The following is a 20,940-nucleotide window of genomic DNA, read 5'->3' on the forward strand; positions in this document are numbered from 1 at the left end:
CCTAAAATTTTCCTGTTACCTGAACAACTTGACTTATGGAAAAATTTACAAAATAAAGATGGATTTATTCAACAAACATTGGCTGGCCACCTGCCAAAATGCAAGGCAACATGTAAGGTACCTGACAGAATCACAAAGATTAATATGATGTGGTCAGTGTCTCCAAGAAGCTTACAAAGTAGGAGGGGGAATCTCTACCAGTATTTTTGACCAGATACTATACTAGCTTTTGTACGTGGGCTGAAGACAAGCATTGTGCTCTCGGTTAACACACTAAAAAGAACACCTCATAATTTTCCTTTACCATTAAAAGCCTTCAGGGGGCGCCTGGGTGGCTCAGTCGTTTGGCGTCCGACTTCAGCTCAGGTCATGGTCTCGCGTTTCATGGGTTCAAGCCCTGCATGGGGCTCTGTGCTGACAGCTCGGAGCCTGGAGCCTGCTTCTAATTCTGTGTCTCCCTCTCTCTGTGCCCCTCCCTTGCTCATTCTCTCTCTCTCTCTCTCTCTCTCTCTCTCTCTCTCTCTCTCTCTCAAAAATAGATAAACATTAAAAAAAAAAAAAGACCTCAGAATGCATTCAGTAAATTAGCAAGCATACCAAGGGGGAGGGAACATTCTGACCTATATCAGCATATTGTTTTTCATTCAAATAGCTCTTAGTTCACTGGAGGCTTTACATGAATGTTTATTACAATATTTATTTTTCTTGATTAAGATGATAGCAGGCGACTAATGAGTTCCATAACACAAAGTAGAAATCTCCACCTTCCGTATAAACAGGAATATCCAGACATTAACAACTCTGAAACTTAAAACAAATCAGAAAATCGATTGCATGAAACTGTGGGCAATGACAGTCTTTTGTAAATGTGTCTGATGTAAGGTTAGCACAGTTACAGCTCTAAACTGTTATGTAAGTCTTAGTCCATCATACGGCTGCACACATGCCTTTGAACTAAGTATAAGTAACATTTGCTGTGAACAGTACACATTTCCCAGAATTCTCAAAATCTTTTCTTTGTCCTTTAGTTCAATTACTATTATGAAAATATCATACAGTACAGACTAGCAATATTGATGGCAAAATTATTAGTAATAAAGGGAGTTTTGCATTATGGATCCTTGAATAAGCTCAAATAGAAATAAATCAGAGGAGTATTTTGTTGATAAATGATTCTACCTGCTATCAAGTAGGCAGCACATTGAAGGAGATCACTTAGGAATAGGAATTTCTTTTTTTTTTTTTAATGTTCATTTTATTTTTGAGAGAGAGTGTGCACACAAGCAGGGGAGGAGCAGAGAGAAAGGGGACAGAGGATCTGAAGTGGGCTCCACGCTGACAGCAGAGACCCTGATGCGGGGCTCAAACTCCCCAACTGCGAGGTCATGACCTGGGTTGAAGTCAGACGCTTAACCAACTGAGCCACCCAGGTGCCCCAGGAATAGGAATTTCTGTGCAAAAGGTTATTTTTCTACACACATACCAATCTTTATAGTTGAACAAACTAAAATATATTAATTATTGAATTTTAGAAACTATTAAAGATTATTTAGACTCAGATTTATAAACTTTTTAACAGCTGAACCCTTCCTTTACACAAAATCATGCACAATAGCCCAACATATAAAACTAATAAAATAGAACTATCTAGAAGGGAGTGGAAAATTCTTCTTTATTTAACAAATGGAGAAAACAAGGAAGGTACATCATGAGGTTTTTGATGAGAAGGATGGCTCACAACTGAAAGAGTTTGCACTTGACTGCTTTGACAGAGTACTTTGTCAGAAGAGAGGACAGTCTTGCAATTCAGAATGAGAATCATGAGAAACCATATTTCCTATTACATTCCCAGAAAGTAAGTTATTACTAAGTGAGACGTGTCTTCTACCTATAGCAGTCACACAACCTCAAATTTGAAAGACTCAAAGAAAGTATAATTTTTAATTATTCATATTACTGTTTTCATAATGGTAGAGTAATTCACATTGAACCAATGCTCCCATAGATAACAATTTTCAGCCTTCGATAAAGTATAATTAAAGTATAATTAATACGTACTTGAAGGCACTGGAGAGTGACCAAAGCTGCTGGAAACTAGAGAGAAGTTGACCCTTAAAAGAAGGAAAGTCACACTGGAATCTGGAATATAATCTGCAATTTTTATGGCTTTTTTCTTGAGGGCACTCCCCAGTCCTGCAGAGTGGAGCAGTTAGAACTCAAGCAAAAGGCTAGTCTCTGAGGCTGTCAGAATGGCTGAAAAGTGAAGACTCTAGAAAGCAGATGACCACATAGGAGGAGTAGTGAATTCTGCATATAGATTCAGCCCAAGTCTTTGACTTCTGTTCTGCACATTCATGGGAGAAACGCCAAGCAGCACAGCTAGAAGAAGCAGGCTAACAGGAGGTCTAGGCAGAGATTACCATTGCTGGTGACCATAGAGGAGACAGAGTTCAGAATTTGAGTCTAATAGAACAACACTCACCAGTTTCCAGAATACCGCGGAGCATCCATGTTTGGCAAAAGTATCATTCAAAATTTGAAGGCATAACAAAGACATTTTCAGACAAAGGCTGAGAGAATACATCACCAGCAGACTTGAAGGAATATGATATAGTGTGGAAATTTGGATCTTCACAAAAGGATAAAGAGTGCCAGAAAAGGTAAATTTGTAGGTATATATAAAATACTTTTTCCTCATTGTATTTGATTTTTTAATGTTTATTAATGTTTTTTTTTTTTTTTTTAATGTTCATTTTTGAGAGAGAGAGTGAGAGAGGCAAAGCATCAGCAGGGGAGGGGCAGAGAGAGAGGGAGACACAGAACGCAAAGCAGGATCCAGGTTCTGCGCTGTCAGCACAGAGCCCGATGCAGGGCTCAAACTCACAAACCGTGAGATCATGACCTGAGCCGAAGTCAGACACTTAGACGATTGAACCACCCAGGCACCCAATTTAAAAGCCACTTGTTATTTAAATAAAAGACAATTAAAATGTAGAGTTCATAATATATGTAGAAGTAAAAAGTGTAACAATGATGCGTAAAGACAGGAAAGAAGTGGATGCATAGCTTTATAAGTTTCTTACATTCTATGTGAAGGGGTAAAAATATTATTTGAAAGTAAATTGGGATAGGTAAATAAACTTTAAAAAAAAGAAATAGAGAGGACACAGATTTATCAATATCAAGAATGAGGCAGGGTTTTTAGTACAGATCCTACAGACTTTGATAGGATAATAAGGGGATATTATAAACAACTATCATTTTTAAAATTGGATAATTGAGAGGAAATTCCCTGCAAAACACAACTTACTACAACCAGCCCAATATGAAAGGAAACAGAGTGGTCCTGTATCTATTTAAGAAATTTAATTTGTCATTTAAAATTATTAAAGTAGGGACGCCTGGGTGGCTCAGTCAGTTAAGCATCCAACTTCGGCTTAGGTCATGATCTCACAGTTTGTGGGTCTGAGCCTCCTGTCGGGCTCTGTGCTGACAGCTCAGAGCCTGGAGCCTGCTTAGGATCCTGTGTCTCCCTCTCTCTCTGCCTGTCTCCGGCTCACGCTGTCTATCTCTCAAAAATAAATAGACATTTAAAAAATTTTTTAAACAAATTACTTAATATTTGTGTAGAGAAAAATATTAACTTTACAATGAAGTAATGTCTTGACCACTACTTTCACTTAGTAAAGTTAACATTAACAATATTGGAATAATATTGAATTATGTCCCAATATCTAATATGAATTTAATTATGAGAAACAACAGACATTCAGATTGAATGACATTTTGTAAAATATCTGGTCTATACTCTCAACATTGAGGAACTAGTCTAGATTAAAAGAGACCAATGAGTAGTCACAACTAAATACAATATGGCATTCTGGGTTGGACTGTGGACAAGGAAAAAGAAATAGCTATGAAGCACATTAGTTTGGACAATATGGACTTCAGATTAGGTAATAGTATATCAATATTAAACTTTCTGATTTAGGTCATTGTACTGGTTACATAAGAGAATGTCCTTGTTCTTAGAAAATATACAAAAAGTGTGTAGGGGTAAGGGCACAGTTGCCCTCTAACCTGGTAACAACTTAATTTTAAATGGTTCAGAAAGAATATACATACATATATGTGTATGCCTGTGTATGCACAAACAAACAAATTAAATATAGGTCAGAGAGAGAGAATGATTAAGTGGTGCAAAATTTAAATAATTTGCAAGTCTGCTGGTTATATGGAAGTTCCTTAGACTGTTGTAAATTTTGTAAATTTGTAATTATATCAAAGTTAAAATGTGTATCTATAGTGTATCAGTATGTGCATGCGTGTGTATGTGTATCTGCTAAATTCAGTGGCAGGTTGCTATACTCAATATGATATACTCATCACCATATAAGAATATGGTGATGCATATTCTTAAGGATCACAAACCCCTCTATATTGACAGTCCCACCATTCTCTATTCCTCAAATGTTGTTGTTTTGGAAATGCTGGGAAGTTAGGGAAAAAAAGCTCCCTTTATTTTCACTCTTAATCCAAGCTAGTATGCCTCATATTCAGGATCTACTTAGGATTAACGCTGCCTGATAATATGAATATTTACAATTGTGACTTCAAACCTGTTCATGAAGCGATTTTATCTCTGCTGAACTGCTTCTAGGGAAGGATTACTTGAAGGAATTAGAATGATCCAAAAAAAGACCATGTGTGTCTAGCATGAAAAATCTGTTCATAAAAATCTACAAGATTGAATAAACCCAAACAAATAGGAAGCTTTAGTAAAGTTTTTTTTTAAATCATTATCAATAGTACACAGTGCACTTTGTTTGAAGTTTATTCATTTATTTTGAGAGAGAGAGAGAGAGAGAGAGAGAGAGAGAGAGAATCCTAGGCAGGCTCTGTGCCATTGGTGCAGAGCCCAATGTGGAGCTCCATCCCAGGAATCACAAGATCATGAACTGAGTAGAGATCAAGAGTTGGACACTTAACTGAGCCACCCAGGCACCTCTACATGCACTCTATTTATAAAGAGTCAAGTAATTCAACAAGCTTTGTTAAGAAAAATAGCAATACCCTCGCCTCCTCCTCCCCATTACCCACTTTTCAGAAGCAACTACTCTCATCTCGTACAGCTAAATATTTTGATGTTTACTGCCATGTCTCTAAATAGCATGCTTAATTGTTATTTCTTGGTTTTTCAGTTTTATAAACTATTTATTGGTTTCTAACTATGGGAGATGGGGACCCAACTCTTTGTTTTCCCTTCACCCACCAGATAGGCATTCATCGTTCCCTTCCCTTCCTTCCATCCTCCCACGGTGATTTTGTCACCTTGAAGACAATACAAATTTGTCCTACAGCCACTTCCTGCAGCGGCTTTGGTCTCGGTTTCTCTTAGTGGCTCCTTTTCCCTCCATGGCCCAGCCTGCTAGCTTGTGTCCCTGTATGTGTCTACACACACCAACAGGTGGAGTTTTTCTACTCCCTGTTTTTGTTTTTGTTTTTTCTTCTGTTTTGAAGGCAGAACAGCTTGTCTGGCTGCCAGTTTTATGCAGAGAGCTCATTTACAGCTCTACCCTGTGCATAGTCTCCGTCTGCAGTGACCGTCTCAGGCCCTGTTTCCTCAAGGGCTTTTAGACCCTAGCCTCTTCCGCTTCTATTCAGCTCTGATCCTTGAAGGCCATTGGCTTCAACTCATGATCACAATTCTAATTTGAAACTTCTCTTCATTTATCGGCATATGAGAATTTCTGGGTGGTATTTGTAGAGAGAAGAGCCAGGAAAATTATCTTTCGCTGATAAATAGTGAGTTTGAAAATTTTTAAAACACAACCTATCTCATTTCACTGCACTTCTGGTATGTACTTATTATACTCTTTAAGGTTTAACCTCAAATAGCTAATGGCCTACCAATTTGCAAGATTTATCTAAGTCTGTATAGATGTTGTTGTTGTTGTTAAAGTTATTATTTGCTTCCTGGTTTCACAGAACCCTAAAACTTCCAGGTTGCAAGCGTCGGTATTCTGGTGAAACATGGCTTAGTGGAAAGGCTAGAGCTGTAGTATCCTGAGTCACCTGCCAGCTTTACTGGCACTGTCACCTGACGTTGGATAATTTACTTCATCTCTCAAGTTATCACTTTCTCTGTTAGCAAAGTAGATACAATAATGCTCATCTAATAAAGCTGCTGAGAGGCTCAAAAGTGGTCATAGCAGCTTATGGTACTTGAGTGTGTACTGAATGCACCATTGCGTGCTCCTGCTGCATTATCTCTTAATGTACGTGAAATTTTTAGTCCCGTGCCTGACACCCAGCAAGTGTTCGATGAATGTAGCTATTAGTCTCATGTAAGTTACCTCGTCCTAGCCAGGCTTTGATCCATATCTGACACCTTTCACCCTACTTCACCCATACCATTAGTCAGCAAGCCTCTGCCTGCACACAGAGCAGGTCAGAACTCCAGCTTTGGAGTCAGACTCCATGGATTCACGTCTTCTGCTTTCTAGCTGTCTGGCCTGGGGCAAATAAATGGAGTTCCTTATCTGTGAAACAAGGATAATAGTAGTTTCTTCTAGAGTAATTTTGAATATAAAATAAATTAATTCATGTAAGTATCTGGTACATTATAAACCCTCAGTAAGTTATTGCCATTATTTTTGTTATTACTAGAAATTTAGCTCCTTGAATAACTTATTTTATTTCCAGAGTGTTCTAACGTTAAAAACTCAGTTTGAACTGAAATCTGCCTCTCTGCCATGACTATCAATTGGTCCTATTTTTGCCATCTGGAGTAGCACAGAGAAAATCTGATTCTCCTTTCCCAAGATGGGACAATAAGCATTTCCGCCCCCCCCCCCCCAGGATAAATACCTAACTCTCTCCAAATATTTTTCATAGACATGGATTTGAATCCTATCACCGTTCTAATGACCTCCTAAGAGCATGACTCAGTTTGAGAATCCTACAGTGGGAACACCACCTTCCAGGCATTGTCTGAAGAGTTTGGGGTACTACCACACTTTCTTCTTATGAATACTGCCTGTTTGGTTAAGCTATTATAAATTTAGGCTTTCCATTATATATAGTCAAACTCATTCATAATTGGCACAATGTTCATATGTGTTAAATTTTAGCTCTCTTATTTTGCCTCATTATTTTAGCCTTCTGAATCTGTTTGGATCCCTAGACTACCAGCCAGTGTATTAGCATTCGGTCTAATTGTGTGTCGTTTTCTTTCTTTCTTTTTTTTTTTAATTTTTATTTATTTATATTTGAGAGAGACAGAGAGTGAGCATGAGCAGGGGAGGGGCAGAGAGAGAGGGGGCCAGAGAATCCCAAGCAGGCCCTGCGCTGTCAGCACAGAGCCAGATGCAGGACTCATGAGTTGTGAGATCATGACCTGAGCTGAAACCAAGAGTTGGACCCTTAACCAACTGAGCCACTCAGGAGCTCCTAATTGCATGTAATTTTCAAGTTTGATGCATGGACTGTCCAAGTCATTCACTCAAAATGAGAATATTTTGAGGCCCCTGGCTGGCTCAGTCCGTAGAGCACACAACTCTTGATTTCAGGGTCATGAGTTCAAGCCCCACATTGGGCATGGAGCCTACTTAAAAAACAAACAAAAAAACCAGACAGAGAATATCTTGCATATTTATCGTCAAGATATATCAGTTCAGTTAACACTCTTAGGTAGTGTTACTATCAATTGCTTACTATTTCCTGCCTGTATAAATTTTATTCAAAATTACCCCTCAAGTGGGGGTTTTGAGGAGCTTCAAATAGTCTCATCTGAAATAAACCTATTAAAACAAAAGTAAATGTATGCCTTATTAATTGAAAATTAAGCACATTATTAATTTACATTATTAATATGTTTTTAGAGCGGCTATTCTGGTGACCAGAAAGTTAATGAAAATTGAAAAGAGAAAAAAAATTATAATCTATTCTAGAGGGTAGGCTAAAGGTTAGTAACAATACACTGATGGCCACAAATTTCATTTGAACTCTTAGTTTAAAACTCTTTTCCATTTTTCACTCAAACTATGAAAAGGGAAAGCATACTCACCCTGGCTTTTTTTTTTTTCTTTATACATAATATGAAGGAATTAATCAACCAATAAATAAGATTAAGGCAGGAAGAAGGAATGAGACAGAGATACTGTGGATCTAATTATATGCAATTCAGTGGATGACTTCTGAATAATTGAGCATTGCCTTGCATAACTTTACCCAGAGCGAGTTCCCAGCAGTTGGAGTTCATTACTTTGGAGCTTTACAAGCTAAAGATAGAATGTGTACAGGCTTAAGGGTCTGACTCCTGACCCCATGTAAGAATGCACAGAAACCACATTGGGAAATCAAGAAAAACTCAAGGGGAGGATCACCGAGAGAGCTCTGATTTGTCCAGTGGTGCCTCCCTGAAATTGATCGTCTACATTTCTGTTAGAGCACTCTGAAATGCAAATGTGACCATGTCTCTTTATACTTTAAAATAATTGTGCCCCACCAGCCCCCTTTCCCACTGATTAAGCATGGTATGCAAGGCCTTTCATGATCTGGCCATATTTACTGGAAATGATCAGTATAAACCTGAAGTAAATTATGATAAAGATACATGTCATAAATCTTAGAGGAACCATGACAACTCAAAAAATAGCTTAGAAATGAACAAAGGAATTAAAATGGTATGCCAAGGAATATTTGTTTAATGCAAATAAGCCAATAAAGTTGGAACATAGGAACAAAAATGACATGAGACCTGAAGAAAACAAATAGAAAAATGGCAGGCATGAATCTAACCACAAAACTAATTATATTAAATGTGAATGGATTAAGCAGTCCAATTAAAAGGCAGAGATATAAGTAAATAGGCTCCAACTACATGCTGTCTATAAGAGACACACTTTCATAGACAAAGATAAATACAAACAGGTTGAAAGTAGAATGATGCAAAAAGTAACCATAAGAGAGATGGAGTGGCTAAAATATCAGACAAAATAGTTTTTAAGACCAAACAAATTGTTCCCATAGGAGAAAAGAGACATTATAATGATAACACAAACAGTCCATTGGGAAGATAAACAATTAAAAACATATATACATTGGGGCCCCTGGGTGGCTCAGTCGGTTAAGTATCTGATTCTTGATTTTGGCTCAGGTCATGATCTCTTGGTTGTGAGGTCAGACTCTGCTCTAAACATGAAACCTGCTTAAGCTTCCCTCTCCTTCTTTCCCTCTGCCCCTTCCCTGCTTGTATGCGTGCATGCATGCAGTCTCTCTCTCTCAAAAACCAAAACCAAAACCATGTATATATATATACATCTAATGGACCTTTTAATATATGAAGCAAAAACAGAAAATTGAAAGGAGAAATAGAATTCAACAATAATAACTGGAAACTTTAATATCCTACTCTCAAAAACTAAAATAATAACTAGACAGAAAATCAGCAAAAGTATAGTCTTTAACACTGTTAACCCACAGTCGCTGCTGTCAGGATGGAGCCCACTTTGGATCCTCTGTCCCTCTCACTCTCTCACCCTCCCTTTCTCTCTCTCAAAAATAAAAATAAACATAAAAAAAAAAAAAAAGGCAAGGATATCTGTTCTCACCACTTCTATTCAAGATGTAACCAGAGATTCTAGCCACCACAATCAGGCAACAAAAAAATGAATGTCAGTCAGATTGGAAGTGAAGAAATAAACTGTCTTTATTTGTAAATGATGTAACAACCTTCTATATAGAAAACTTTAACAAATCCAAAAAAAAATATTAGAACTAATAATGGATCTATTTGAGGTTATAGGATATAAGATCAGTATACCAAAATCAAGTGTATTTCTACCTATTAACAATGAACGATCTAAAAATGAATGATGCCTTTTACTATGATTTCAAAAAGAATAAAAATACTTAGGAAAAACTAAGAAAAGAAATGCAAGTGTTATACACTGAAAACTACAAACTGGCAGAGAGAAATTAAATAAGATCTAAATAAATGGAGAAGCATTCCATATCGACTCTTGCAAGTCATTAAAAAGATACCAAACAACTCAATTAAAAAATGAATGGTGGGGCGTCTGGGTGGCTCAGTCGGTTAAGCATCTGACTTGATTTCGGCTCAGGTCATGATTTCCCGGTTCATGAATTCAAGCCCCATTGTGGGCTCTCTGCTCTCTGTGCAGATCCCATTTCTGATTCTCTGTCTCCCTCTCTCTCTGCCCCTCCCCTGTTTCCACGTGCTCTCTCTCTCTCAAAAATAAATAAACATTTTTAAAAAATGAATAGGGGGCACGTGGGTGGCTCAGTCGGTTAAGCATCTGACCTGATTTCGGCTCAGGTCATGATCTCACAGTTCGTGGGTTCAAGCATCTGGTCATGCTCTGCACTTAACAGCATAGAGCCTACTTGGGATTCTTTCTCCTTTCCTCTCTGCCCCGCCTCCACTTGCACTTGTTCCCTCTCTAAATAAATAAATAAATAAATAAATAAGAGGTGATGGGTGGTTCAATCGTTGAGCATCCAACTTTGGCTCAGGTCACGATCTCATGGCTCCTGAGTTCGAGCCCCGCATCAGGCTCTGTGCTGTCAGTGCAGAGCCTGCTTCAGATCTTCTGCCCCCTGTCTCTCTGCCCCTCCCCCACTCGCACTCTCTGAAAAATAAACATAAGTAAATAAACATTTTTAAAAAACGTATAGAAGAACAGATATTTCATTAAAGGAGATCTATAAATGGCTAATAACTCATGAAAAGGTGTTTAACATCATGAATCAGTAGGGAAGTGCAAATGGAAACCACAATAAAATATTACTACACGTTAACTAGAAGGTCTATGAAAAAGACAACCCATACCAAGTGTTAGTGAGGATGTGGAAAAAGGGGAATCCATACGTTGCTGGTGGAATGTAAAATGGTGCAGCCACTTCAGAAGACAATTTGTCCATTACTTAAAAAGTTAAACAGATGTACCATATGATTCAACAATCCCACTACTAGATATCACCCAGGAGAACAGAAGGCATCTGTCCACACAAAGACTGGCATGTGAATGTTCAGAGCAGTATTATTCAGAATAGCCAAAAAGTGGAAACAACCCAAACATTGATCGGGTGGTGAATGGGTAAATACAATTCCATGCAATGGAATACTATTCAGCATTTAAAAGGAACTAGCTATTAATATATACTACAGCATGGACCAACCTCAAAACCTCATGCTATGGTGGAAGAAACCAAACGCAGAGACTATACATTGTATGATTCCATTTATATGAAATGTTTAGAAAAGGCAAGTTTACAAAGACAAAAAGTAGATCCATGGTTGGTTAGGGCTGAGGATGGCAGTGGGGATTAACTATAAATGGACCCAAGGGAAGTTTTTAGGATGATAGAAATGTCTAAAACTGAATTGTGATTGTTGCACAGTTCGGTATAGTTACTAAAAATCATTGAGTGGTACTGTTAAAATGGGTGAATTTTATGTTCTGTAAATTATACATCAATAAAGTGTTTAAAAATAAAGAAATGCTGGGGCGCCTGGGTGGCTCATTCTGCTAAGCGTCCGACTTCAGCTCAGGTCACGATCTCGCGGTTCGTGGGTACGAGCCCCGCGTCGGGCTCTGTGCTGACAGCTCAGAGCCTGGAGCCTGTTTCAGATTCTGTGTCTCCCTCTGTCTCTGACCCACCCCGTTCATGCTCTATCTCTCTCTGTCTCAAAAATAAATAAACGTTAAAAAAAAAATTAAAAAAAAATAAATGCAGTAGTTTGTCACTTTCTAACATATTAATAGAAACAATTCCAACAATAAGGAGGATACTGAGATTTTTGTTCCATGCCACTGTTGTAAGCACTGTACTCAATGCTCACAGCAACCTATTATTTCATAGATAGAAATAGATATTATAATGCCATTTGCAAATGAGGACACTGATGCCCAGAGAAGTTAAGTAACTTGCTCAAGGTTGTGCAGCAAATAAATAGGTGAGCCAGGGTTCAAATCTAAGCAATTGGTTCTAGTAACCATGCTGTCACCTTTCTGCTAATATAAATCAAATTTTATGGTATTTTTCAGGGTCTAATGAGACAGCATCATTGCAAACTTCTCCTCCTGAAGTTGAAAAATATACAACATACCAAGTTTGATGGTACAAAGCAAGGGAGGAAGTGTGTTATTTTTCCATTTTAGGAAAATAGTAAAAGTGCTAGCTTCCATTTTCGTTTTCTTCCCGTTTTATGGCGGGACGCAATGTATATCCTGAAAAGATAATGGGCTTTAGAATTGAAATAACTGAGATTTGCTCTCTGACTCTGCTACTTAAGTCATGTAACTTTATAGAGCCTCATTTTTCTTGTCTATAAAATAGACTTAATAATGCCTACATACCCGCATTGTGTGTGTATTTAACATGATGTGATTAAATGTATATAAAATCTTAGCATGATGCCTTACTTCGGTAGACACTGAACAAGCGGGAGCTCTCTTTAGTCATTAGACTCAAGTGTCCTTTTATACATTAGAGTCGATCATGTCTTCTTAGCTGGACTAAACCTGAAAGAGAAGGAAGAACAATTCAGAACTCATAGATCGCTTTTTTTAGTTGGTTAATTATATTTGATTTTGCTTAGCATATTAAAATCAAGCATGAAAGCCCTCCTCTTCCACATGCAGACAGCTTACTTAGAAATTTTACTTTAATATCTGCTCCCATGCTGGACTCTAACCAGACTCCAGCCCTGGCATCTAAGAGATATTATTTCACTATTATCTCCTAAGTACCTTTAAGAGTACTTAAAGATCGGAGCCTCCCCGAAAGTGTGGTTATTGTCAGGACACCTCATCAGAGTCCTGATGGAAGGGAGAAAGGTGGCTAGGGACAAATCTTGTTTCCATGCCAGTATGAATTCTGTGGGGCCCGAGGCCCTGGTCACACAAATCACTGAGGGCTATTTTAGTATAAGTGTGGGAAACTTCCTCTATCAGTGGCCACTGACCTGTATTTATACATATTAAGAAAACATGTATTAAGGGACAAATTTTTAAAAGCATATTTTTTCTTAATGACAGATATAATAAATGTTTATTTATCTACTTGGTAAATTACTGAAGCATTTTGTCCACTGGATGTCGCTACTGCATTTGAAAAATAAACTCCATCCTGTGCTTTTATAAACTGAAATGTAATATGAAAGTTAAATTTTTTAGTCTTGAAACGACATGTTCCTTTCTTTTTCCCTGACAGAAGAGGAAGACACCACCAGATGACCCAGACTGATCTTATCTCGAGATAATTTCCTTCGAAGAGAAATCAGGAAGGAATTTGTTATGCAGAATTTGGGATTTGGCCAGAAGATCTGGAAGCATCTAAAGCCTGCTGAGGAATGACAATTTTCAAATGCCTGGTACACAAAATAACTTTAAAATTTTCTGTTAGCTTGTTGCTTTTGGGGGAAGAGTTTCTTTTGATTTGTCCTTTGACTCTTCACGACCTGTGACCTGTTTCCAACCCAGGACCCGGTTCTTCTGAGGATGGAAGGGAGTTGGAACTCTGCTCAAATATTCTTTCCCTTTCTCACATCCCAACCCCTTCTGTGATCCAAGCCCTCAAAACATAAATGATGGTCATCTTTCAATTTTGAAATTATAACACTAAACGTTTCTTTATTCAAGGAATTGAAAGATAAGTCAGAATTTTTCTTTGTTTTCTTGTGTTTATTAATGAAATGGATCCTACCAGCATATTGTTTTTGAGCCCTTGAATATTTCCCTATCCCTGAAGTCAAATTGAAATAGAACAGATGGAAACACAGTAGGATATGTCACACATGCTACACAGGGAAGAATCAAAAGGCTATCAATGCTTTCCAAAACAAGCAAGAGAAAGAGAGAGGAGGGAGGGGGGTGCTGAGTGGGGAGGGGGACAGAATTGTGATCATTCTTGGTATGTGCTAAGTACCACGTGGCTCATAAAACTGTTTTGAGAAGAAAGTTAAGCCCTGAAAAAGGGCTCTATAAATGATATTTTAATAATCTTTTAGTTTAAGAACTCCTTTACTTCCTATTCTAAGATTTCAGTGTAAATGAAGACAAATGGGAAGACAACTTTTTTTTTTTAAGTTTTTATTTAAATTCCAGTTAGTTAACCTACAGTGTAATATTAGTTTCAGGTGTACAATATAGTGATTCAACAATTCTATACATCACCCAGTGCTTATCATGACAAGTGCACTCTTTAATCCCCATCACCGATTTAACCCATCTCCCACACTGCTCCTCCCTCCCTCCTTCCCCATAACCATCAGTTTGTTCTCCACAATTAAGTCTTGGTTTCTTGCTTTGACTCTCTCTTATTTTTTCCTTTTGCTTCTTTGTTTTGTTTCTTAAATTCCACATGAGTGAAATCATACAGTATTTGTCTTTCTCTGACTGACTTATTTCACATAGCATTATACTGTCTAGCTCCATTCATGTCATTGCAAATGGCAAGATTTCACTCTTTTTTATGGCTGAATAATAGTCCAATATATATATATATATATATATATATATATATATATATATATATATATATATAACCACTTCTTGTTTATCCACTCATCAACCGATGGACACTTGGCTGCTTCCATATCTTGGCTGTTGTAAACAAATACTGCTGTAAACATCGGGGTGCATGTTTTCCTTTCAATTAGTGGCCTTGTATCCTTTGGGTAAATACCCAGTACTGAAATTGGTGGGTCATAAGGTAGTTCTCTTTTTAACTTTTTGAGGAGCCTCCATACTGTTTCCCAGAGTGGCTCCACCAGTTTGCGTTCCCACCAACAGTGCAGGAGAGTCCCCTTTCTCCACATCCTCACCAACACCTGTTGCTTCTTATGTGGTTAATTTTAGCCATTCTGACAGGTATGGGGAAAGCAATTTTAGGACTTCAATCAAGATTATTTTCCAGTTGCAGAAGATTGAGGAGTTAGAGTTTAGAAAGACATTCTCTGTGACTGGTTTTTCATTTGCAAATTTCTTCCTACCCTGAGAACGATTCAAAATAATGAATTAAGATAACATTTTTTGAAATAGGTTTTTGTTTTAAAAAGTTCTATAGTTTTTACATCATTTTAATAAAATTACATAATTTAAAGTTAATATTCTTATATGAATAACCAACTGAGCCACCCAGGCAACCCACTTTATTCTTTTTGATGCAGTTGTAAATTGGGTTGTTTTCTTAATTCCTCTGATAAATCTCTTTGGCTTTTTTTTTTTTTTTTTTTTTTTTTTTTTGAGAGAGAGCACAAGTTGGGGAGGGGCAGAGAGAGGGAGAAACAGAATCCCAAGCAAGTTTCATGCCATCAGTGCTGACCCCAATGGGGGGCTCAAACTCATAAACAGAGAGATCATGACCTGAGCCTGAGCTTAACCAACTGTGTCACCCAGGTGCCCTTCCCCCTCCTGCCCTCTTTGGCTTTTTAATCTGGCTTCTACAATTAAAACTTGGCACATAACCAAAATACAATTAAATGAAAAGTCAACAATAAAATATAGCATGCCCCCAATCACCCTGTATAAATATGGACATCTTAAAATGCACTTGTTTGGAAGCATTTCCAGAATGGTGGAATAAGAATGTATGAAAATCTGCTCATCCACAACAGCAAGAGAACCCTGGAAATTAACCAAAGGTTTACAATGTTCTAGAATCATTTATTAAAACAAAACAAAACAACAAAAAAAAAACCCAGTTGAATATCAGTAAGAGCAGCAAGTTTTGTGGCTTTTAACTTGCCTTCTTCCCATCTCCTTTTCTCCATTTGCTGCATAGACTTAAAAATCAGAAGACTTGGAGAGCCTGAGTGGCTTAGTTGGTTGAGCATCTGACTCTTGATTTAGGGTCAGGTCATGATCCAAGATGTGGGATCGAGCCCCACATTGGGCTCTTTGCTGACAGCATGAAGCCTGCTTAAAGTTCTCTCTCTCTCTCTCTCTCTCTCTCGGTCTCTCTCTCTCTCTGCCCCTCTCCCCTGCTCACACTTACTCTGTTTCTAAAATAAAAACAAAAACAAAACAAAACAAAAAAACCAGCAGGCACACAATTATGATAGTTGTAAAAACCAGAAGCCTAGGAGTCACTGGTGGGAAAGGGCAGAATGGATCTGAAACTGCCCACTTGTTCCATCCCTAGAGAATTGTCACTGTTTGACCTATTTTAAGCTCCTTGTAAAGCTCCATTCCCAAGGGTAAACTTTATTTGACCTGACTCAGAGCTCACTTTGTTTGAAGAGCCTTATCCTTAGGACATTTGTCAAAAAGAAGTAGTGGCAATTGTTTAACATTGCAGATGCATGAGGCAGTGATACCAATTGGAGCTAATAAGAACCTAACCAAAAAAAAAAAAAAAAAGGAAAAAATCTGGAATGAGATGTCCATGTGGTTCTTTGCAAAGCTCCGAAATATTCCTGGGAACCCAGAAAGACATGTGCATGTGCAGTGCTCTTCTTATGCTCAGCAAAGACCTAAGAAGACCCTAATTCCTCGCCTCAGACTGACCTTGGGGCTCTGCTCAAGCGGGAAGTAAAGGCTAAAGCACAATTGTAAACTGCTTACTGGAGTATTAAATACATGCTCCAGGGGCACCTGGGTGGCTCAGTGGGTTAAGGGACTGACTTCAGCTCAGGTCATGACCTCGTGGTCCATGAGTTCGAGCTCCATATCAGGCTCTGTGCTGACAGCTCAGGGCCTGGAGCCTGCTTCAGATTCTGTGTCTCTCTCTCTCTGCCCTCCCCCACTCATGATCTGTCTCTCTCTCAAAAATGAGTAAACATTAAAAAAAATTTTTTTTTTAAACATGCTCCGGGGCGCCAGGGTGGCGCAGTCGGTTAAGCATCCGACTTCAGCCAGGTCACGATCTCGCGGTCCGTGAGTTCCAGCCCCGCGTCAGGCTCTGGGCTGATGGCTCGGAGCCTGGAGCCTGTTTCCGATTCTGTGTCTCCCTCTCTCTCTGCCCCTCCCCCGTTCATGCTCTGTCTCTCTCTGTCCCAAAAATAAATAAAAAACGTTGAAAAAAAAAATTAAAAAAAAAACATGCTCCAACACATACACAGAGCAGTGCATAGACTGAAATTTATCATTGTAAACACCTGTATTAAAAAAGAGAAAAAATGTTAAATCAATAAACTGACTTTCCACTATAGGAAACTGAAACAGGAGAGCAAATGAAACTTAAAGCAAACAGAAGAAAGGGAAAAAAAAATTAGAGTGGAAAAAAATAAAAAAGAGAATTAAAAAATTAATAAAACCAATTAAACCAAAGCTGGTTTCTTAAAAAGAAAATGAACAAAATTGACAAAATTTTAGGTGGCTTGACCAAGCAAAAAAGAAGTCTCAAATTACTAAGATCAGGAATAAAAGAGGGGACATCAGTACTGACCATACAGATAAAAGGATTATAATAGAAGCTCTGAGGAATAGTATATAAACAAACTAGATAACTTACATGAAATACACAAATTTCTAGAAGGACAAAACTAATAAAAGTGGAAAAAGAAAATGTAAACATGTTTATATATACCTGGACACCTAGCTGGCTCAACTCTTGATCTCGAAGCTGTGGGTTTGAGCCCATGTTGGGAGTAGAGGTTACTTAAAAATACCATCAGAGAGATCCTATTAGTAATAAAAAAAACTTCCCATAGGGGCCTCTGGGTGGCCCAGTCGGTTAAGTATTTGACTCTTGGTTCTGGCTCAGTTCATCATATCACAGCTCGTTGGGCTCTGTGCTAATGGCAGCCTTTTTGGGATTCTCTCTCTCTCTCTGCCCCTCTCTCCCTCTCCCCCACTTGCACTCTCTCTCTCTCTCAAAAACAAACAAACATAAAAAAAAAAAAAAAAAAAAAAAAAAAACTTCCCACAAATAAAAGTCCAGGCCTGGATGTCTTCAATGCTGAATTCTACCAAACCATTAAAGAAAAATTAATATCTATCTTTCACAAAGTCTTCCAAAAAATATAAGAGGAGGGAACACTTCCTAACTCATATTATGAAGCTAATATTGCTCTAACATCAAGATCAGACAAAGATACCACAAGGAAAGAAAACTATAGGCCAACATTTTTTATTAATATAGATGCAAAAATTCTCAAGAAAATACTCACCAGTCAAACTCAGCAATATGGTAAAAGACTATATGCTATAACCAAATGAGATTTTTCCCCGGAAGGCATGTTTTGTCTAGCATACAAAAATCACCAATGTAATGAAACATTAACACAATAAAGGATAAAAAGGGGCTCCCGGGTGGCTCAGTCAGTTAAGTGTCCGACTTCAGCTCAGGTCTTGATCTCACACTCCATGAGTTCTAGCCCCACGTCAGGCTCTGTGCTGACGGCTCAGAGCCTGGAGCGTGTTTCAGATTCTGTGCCTCCCTCTCTCTCTGACCCTCCTCCGTTCATGCTTTGTCTCTCTCTGTCTCAAAAATAAATAAAAACATTAAACTTAAAAAAAAGATAAAAATGTGATCATCTCAATAGATACAAAAGATAATTTGATAAAATCCAGCATACCATATGACTTCACTCATATGTAGAACTTAGGATACAAAACAGATGAACATAAGGGAAGGGAAGAAAAAATAATATAAAAACAAGGAGGAGGATAAAACATAAGAGACTCCTAAATACAGAGAACAAACTGAGGGTCACTGGATGGGTTGTGTGTGAGGGGGGATGGGCTAAATAGATAAGGGGCATTAAGGAAGACACTTGTTGGGATGAGCACTTGGTGTTATACATAGATGATGAATCACTGGAATCTACTCCTTAAATCATTATTGCACTATATGCTAACTAACTTGGATGTAAATTAAAAAAAATAATAAATAAAAAAATTTTTTAATTTCATTTTTAAGTATTCTCTACACCCAACATGCAGCTCAAAGTTATAACCCTGAGATCAAGAGTTCCATGCTGTACTGACTGAGCCAGCCAACCAACCCCCAAAATCCAACATTCCTGATAAAAGCTCTCAGAAGATTAAGGAAAGAAGGAAACTTTCTCAACCTGATATATGACATTGATGAAGAAAACTATAGCTAACAATGCACTTACTGGTAAAAAAACTAAATACTTTCCCTCTAATTTCAGGCACAAAACATGGATATCTATAATTTCTTTAATGTAGATGACATGACTTTTATGCAGAAGATCCTATTGTATCTACAAAAGAATACTAGAACTAATAAATGTGTTTAGCAAGGTTGTAGGATACAAGATCAATACACAAAAATCAATTGCATTTCTATATACTGCCAGTAAAAACTCAGAAATTGCGGTTTAAAAATGCCATTCACAACGGTATCAAAAAGCATAACATACTTAGGAATAAATTTTTGTTTATTTAAATTTTTTTTTTCATGTTTATCTTTGAGAGAGAGAGTGTGTGTGGGAGGGGACAGAGAGAGAGAGAGAGAGACAGAATCCAAAGCAGGCTCTAGGCTCTGAGCTGTCAGCACAGAGCCCAGACTCACAAACCACAAGATCATGACCTGAGCCACAGTCTGATGCTTAACCAACTGAGCCACCCAGATGCCCTAGGAATAAAATTTTATTTTTTTTAATTTTTTTTTCGTTTTTTATTTATTTTTGGGACAGAGAGAGACAGAGCATGAATGGGGGAGGGGCAGAGAGAGAGGGAGACACAGAATCGGAAACAGGCTCCAGGCTCCGAGCCATCAGCCCAGAGCCTGACGCGGGGCTCGAACTCACGGACCGCGAGATCGTGACCTGGCTGAAGTCGGACGCTTAACCGACTGCGCCACCCAGGCGCCCCGCTAGGAATAAAATTTTAAAAAGAAGTGTAAGACTTATACAATGAAACTACAGCACATCATTGAAAGAAAGAAGACCTAAACAAATGGAAACACAAGCCATACTAATGGATGGAATATTTAATATTGTGCAGCTGGGAATATGCCTTTAATTGAGCTACAGATTACATGCAATCCCTATAAAAATCTCAGCTGCCATTTTTTGCAGGATTAAGCAAGCTGATCCAAAAACTCATATGGAAACTCATATGGAGATTTCGAATAGCCAAACGATCTTTTGTTTTAAAATTTTTTAATGTTTATTTATTTATTTTTGAAAGAGAGAGAGAGATAAAGCAGGGGAGAGGTAGAGAGGGAGGGAGACACAGAATCCAAAGCAGAGCTGTCAGCACAGAGTCCGATGTGAGGCTTGAACCCACGAACTGTGAGATCATGACCTGAGTGGAGGTCGGACGCTCAACCGACTGAACCACCCAGGCGTCCCAATAGCCAAACAATCTTGAAAAAGAATGACAGATTTGGAGGAGTCACACTCCCCAATTTCAAAACTTACTAAAAGCTACAGTAATCAAAATAGTTTGTTGGTGGCATAAGGATAGACATATAGATCAATGGAATAGCATTGAGAATCCAGAAATAAATCCTCACACTCATGGTCCTTGACAAGGGTGCTAAGAAAATTGAATAGGAAAATCATAGTTTTTTAACGAGTGGTGCTGGGAATAACTGGATATCCACAAGTAAAAGGATGAAGTCGAACTCCTACCATCCACAAAAATGAAGTTGAATCTCACATCATTTATAAAAATTAACCAAAAAAGGAACATCAACTTAAATGTAAGAGCTAAAACTATAAAGAAACTCTTAGAAGAAAACCTAGGTGAATACCTTTGTGACCTTGAGTGAAGCAATGTTTTCTTAAATATGATGCCCAAAGCATAAAGCATAAAAGAAAAAATAGATCATTGAACTTCATCGAAATCAAAAACTTATGAGCTTCAAAGAATTCCATCAAGAAAGTGAAGACAACCCACTGAATGAGGGAAAATATTTGCAAGTTATATATCTAATAAACATCTAGGACCCAGAATATATAAAGAACTCTTAACAACAACAAAAGACAACTCA

General features: G+C 37.9%; 1 long non-coding RNA gene across 1 annotated transcript in view; it reads left to right on the forward strand.

Moving 5' to 3' along the window:
• Window positions 1–13,673, forward strand: part of LOC131517333 (uncharacterized) — a 69,961-nt gene extending 56,288 nt beyond the window's left edge. Inside the window, exons 4-5 of the long non-coding RNA XR_009264528.1 lie at window positions 2,180–2,660; window positions 13,243–13,673. This is a non-coding gene — a long non-coding RNA (uncharacterized LOC131517333). The remainder of the gene's footprint in view (window positions 1–2,179; window positions 2,661–13,242) is intronic.
• The last annotated feature ends 7,267 nt before the right edge of the window (window positions 13,674–20,940 follow it).

Source organism: Neofelis nebulosa, chromosome 7, assembly GCF_028018385.1.
Source record: "Neofelis nebulosa isolate mNeoNeb1 chromosome 7, mNeoNeb1.pri, whole genome shotgun sequence".
NCBI classification, from domain to species: Eukaryota; Metazoa; Chordata; class Mammalia; order Carnivora; family Felidae; genus Neofelis; species Neofelis nebulosa.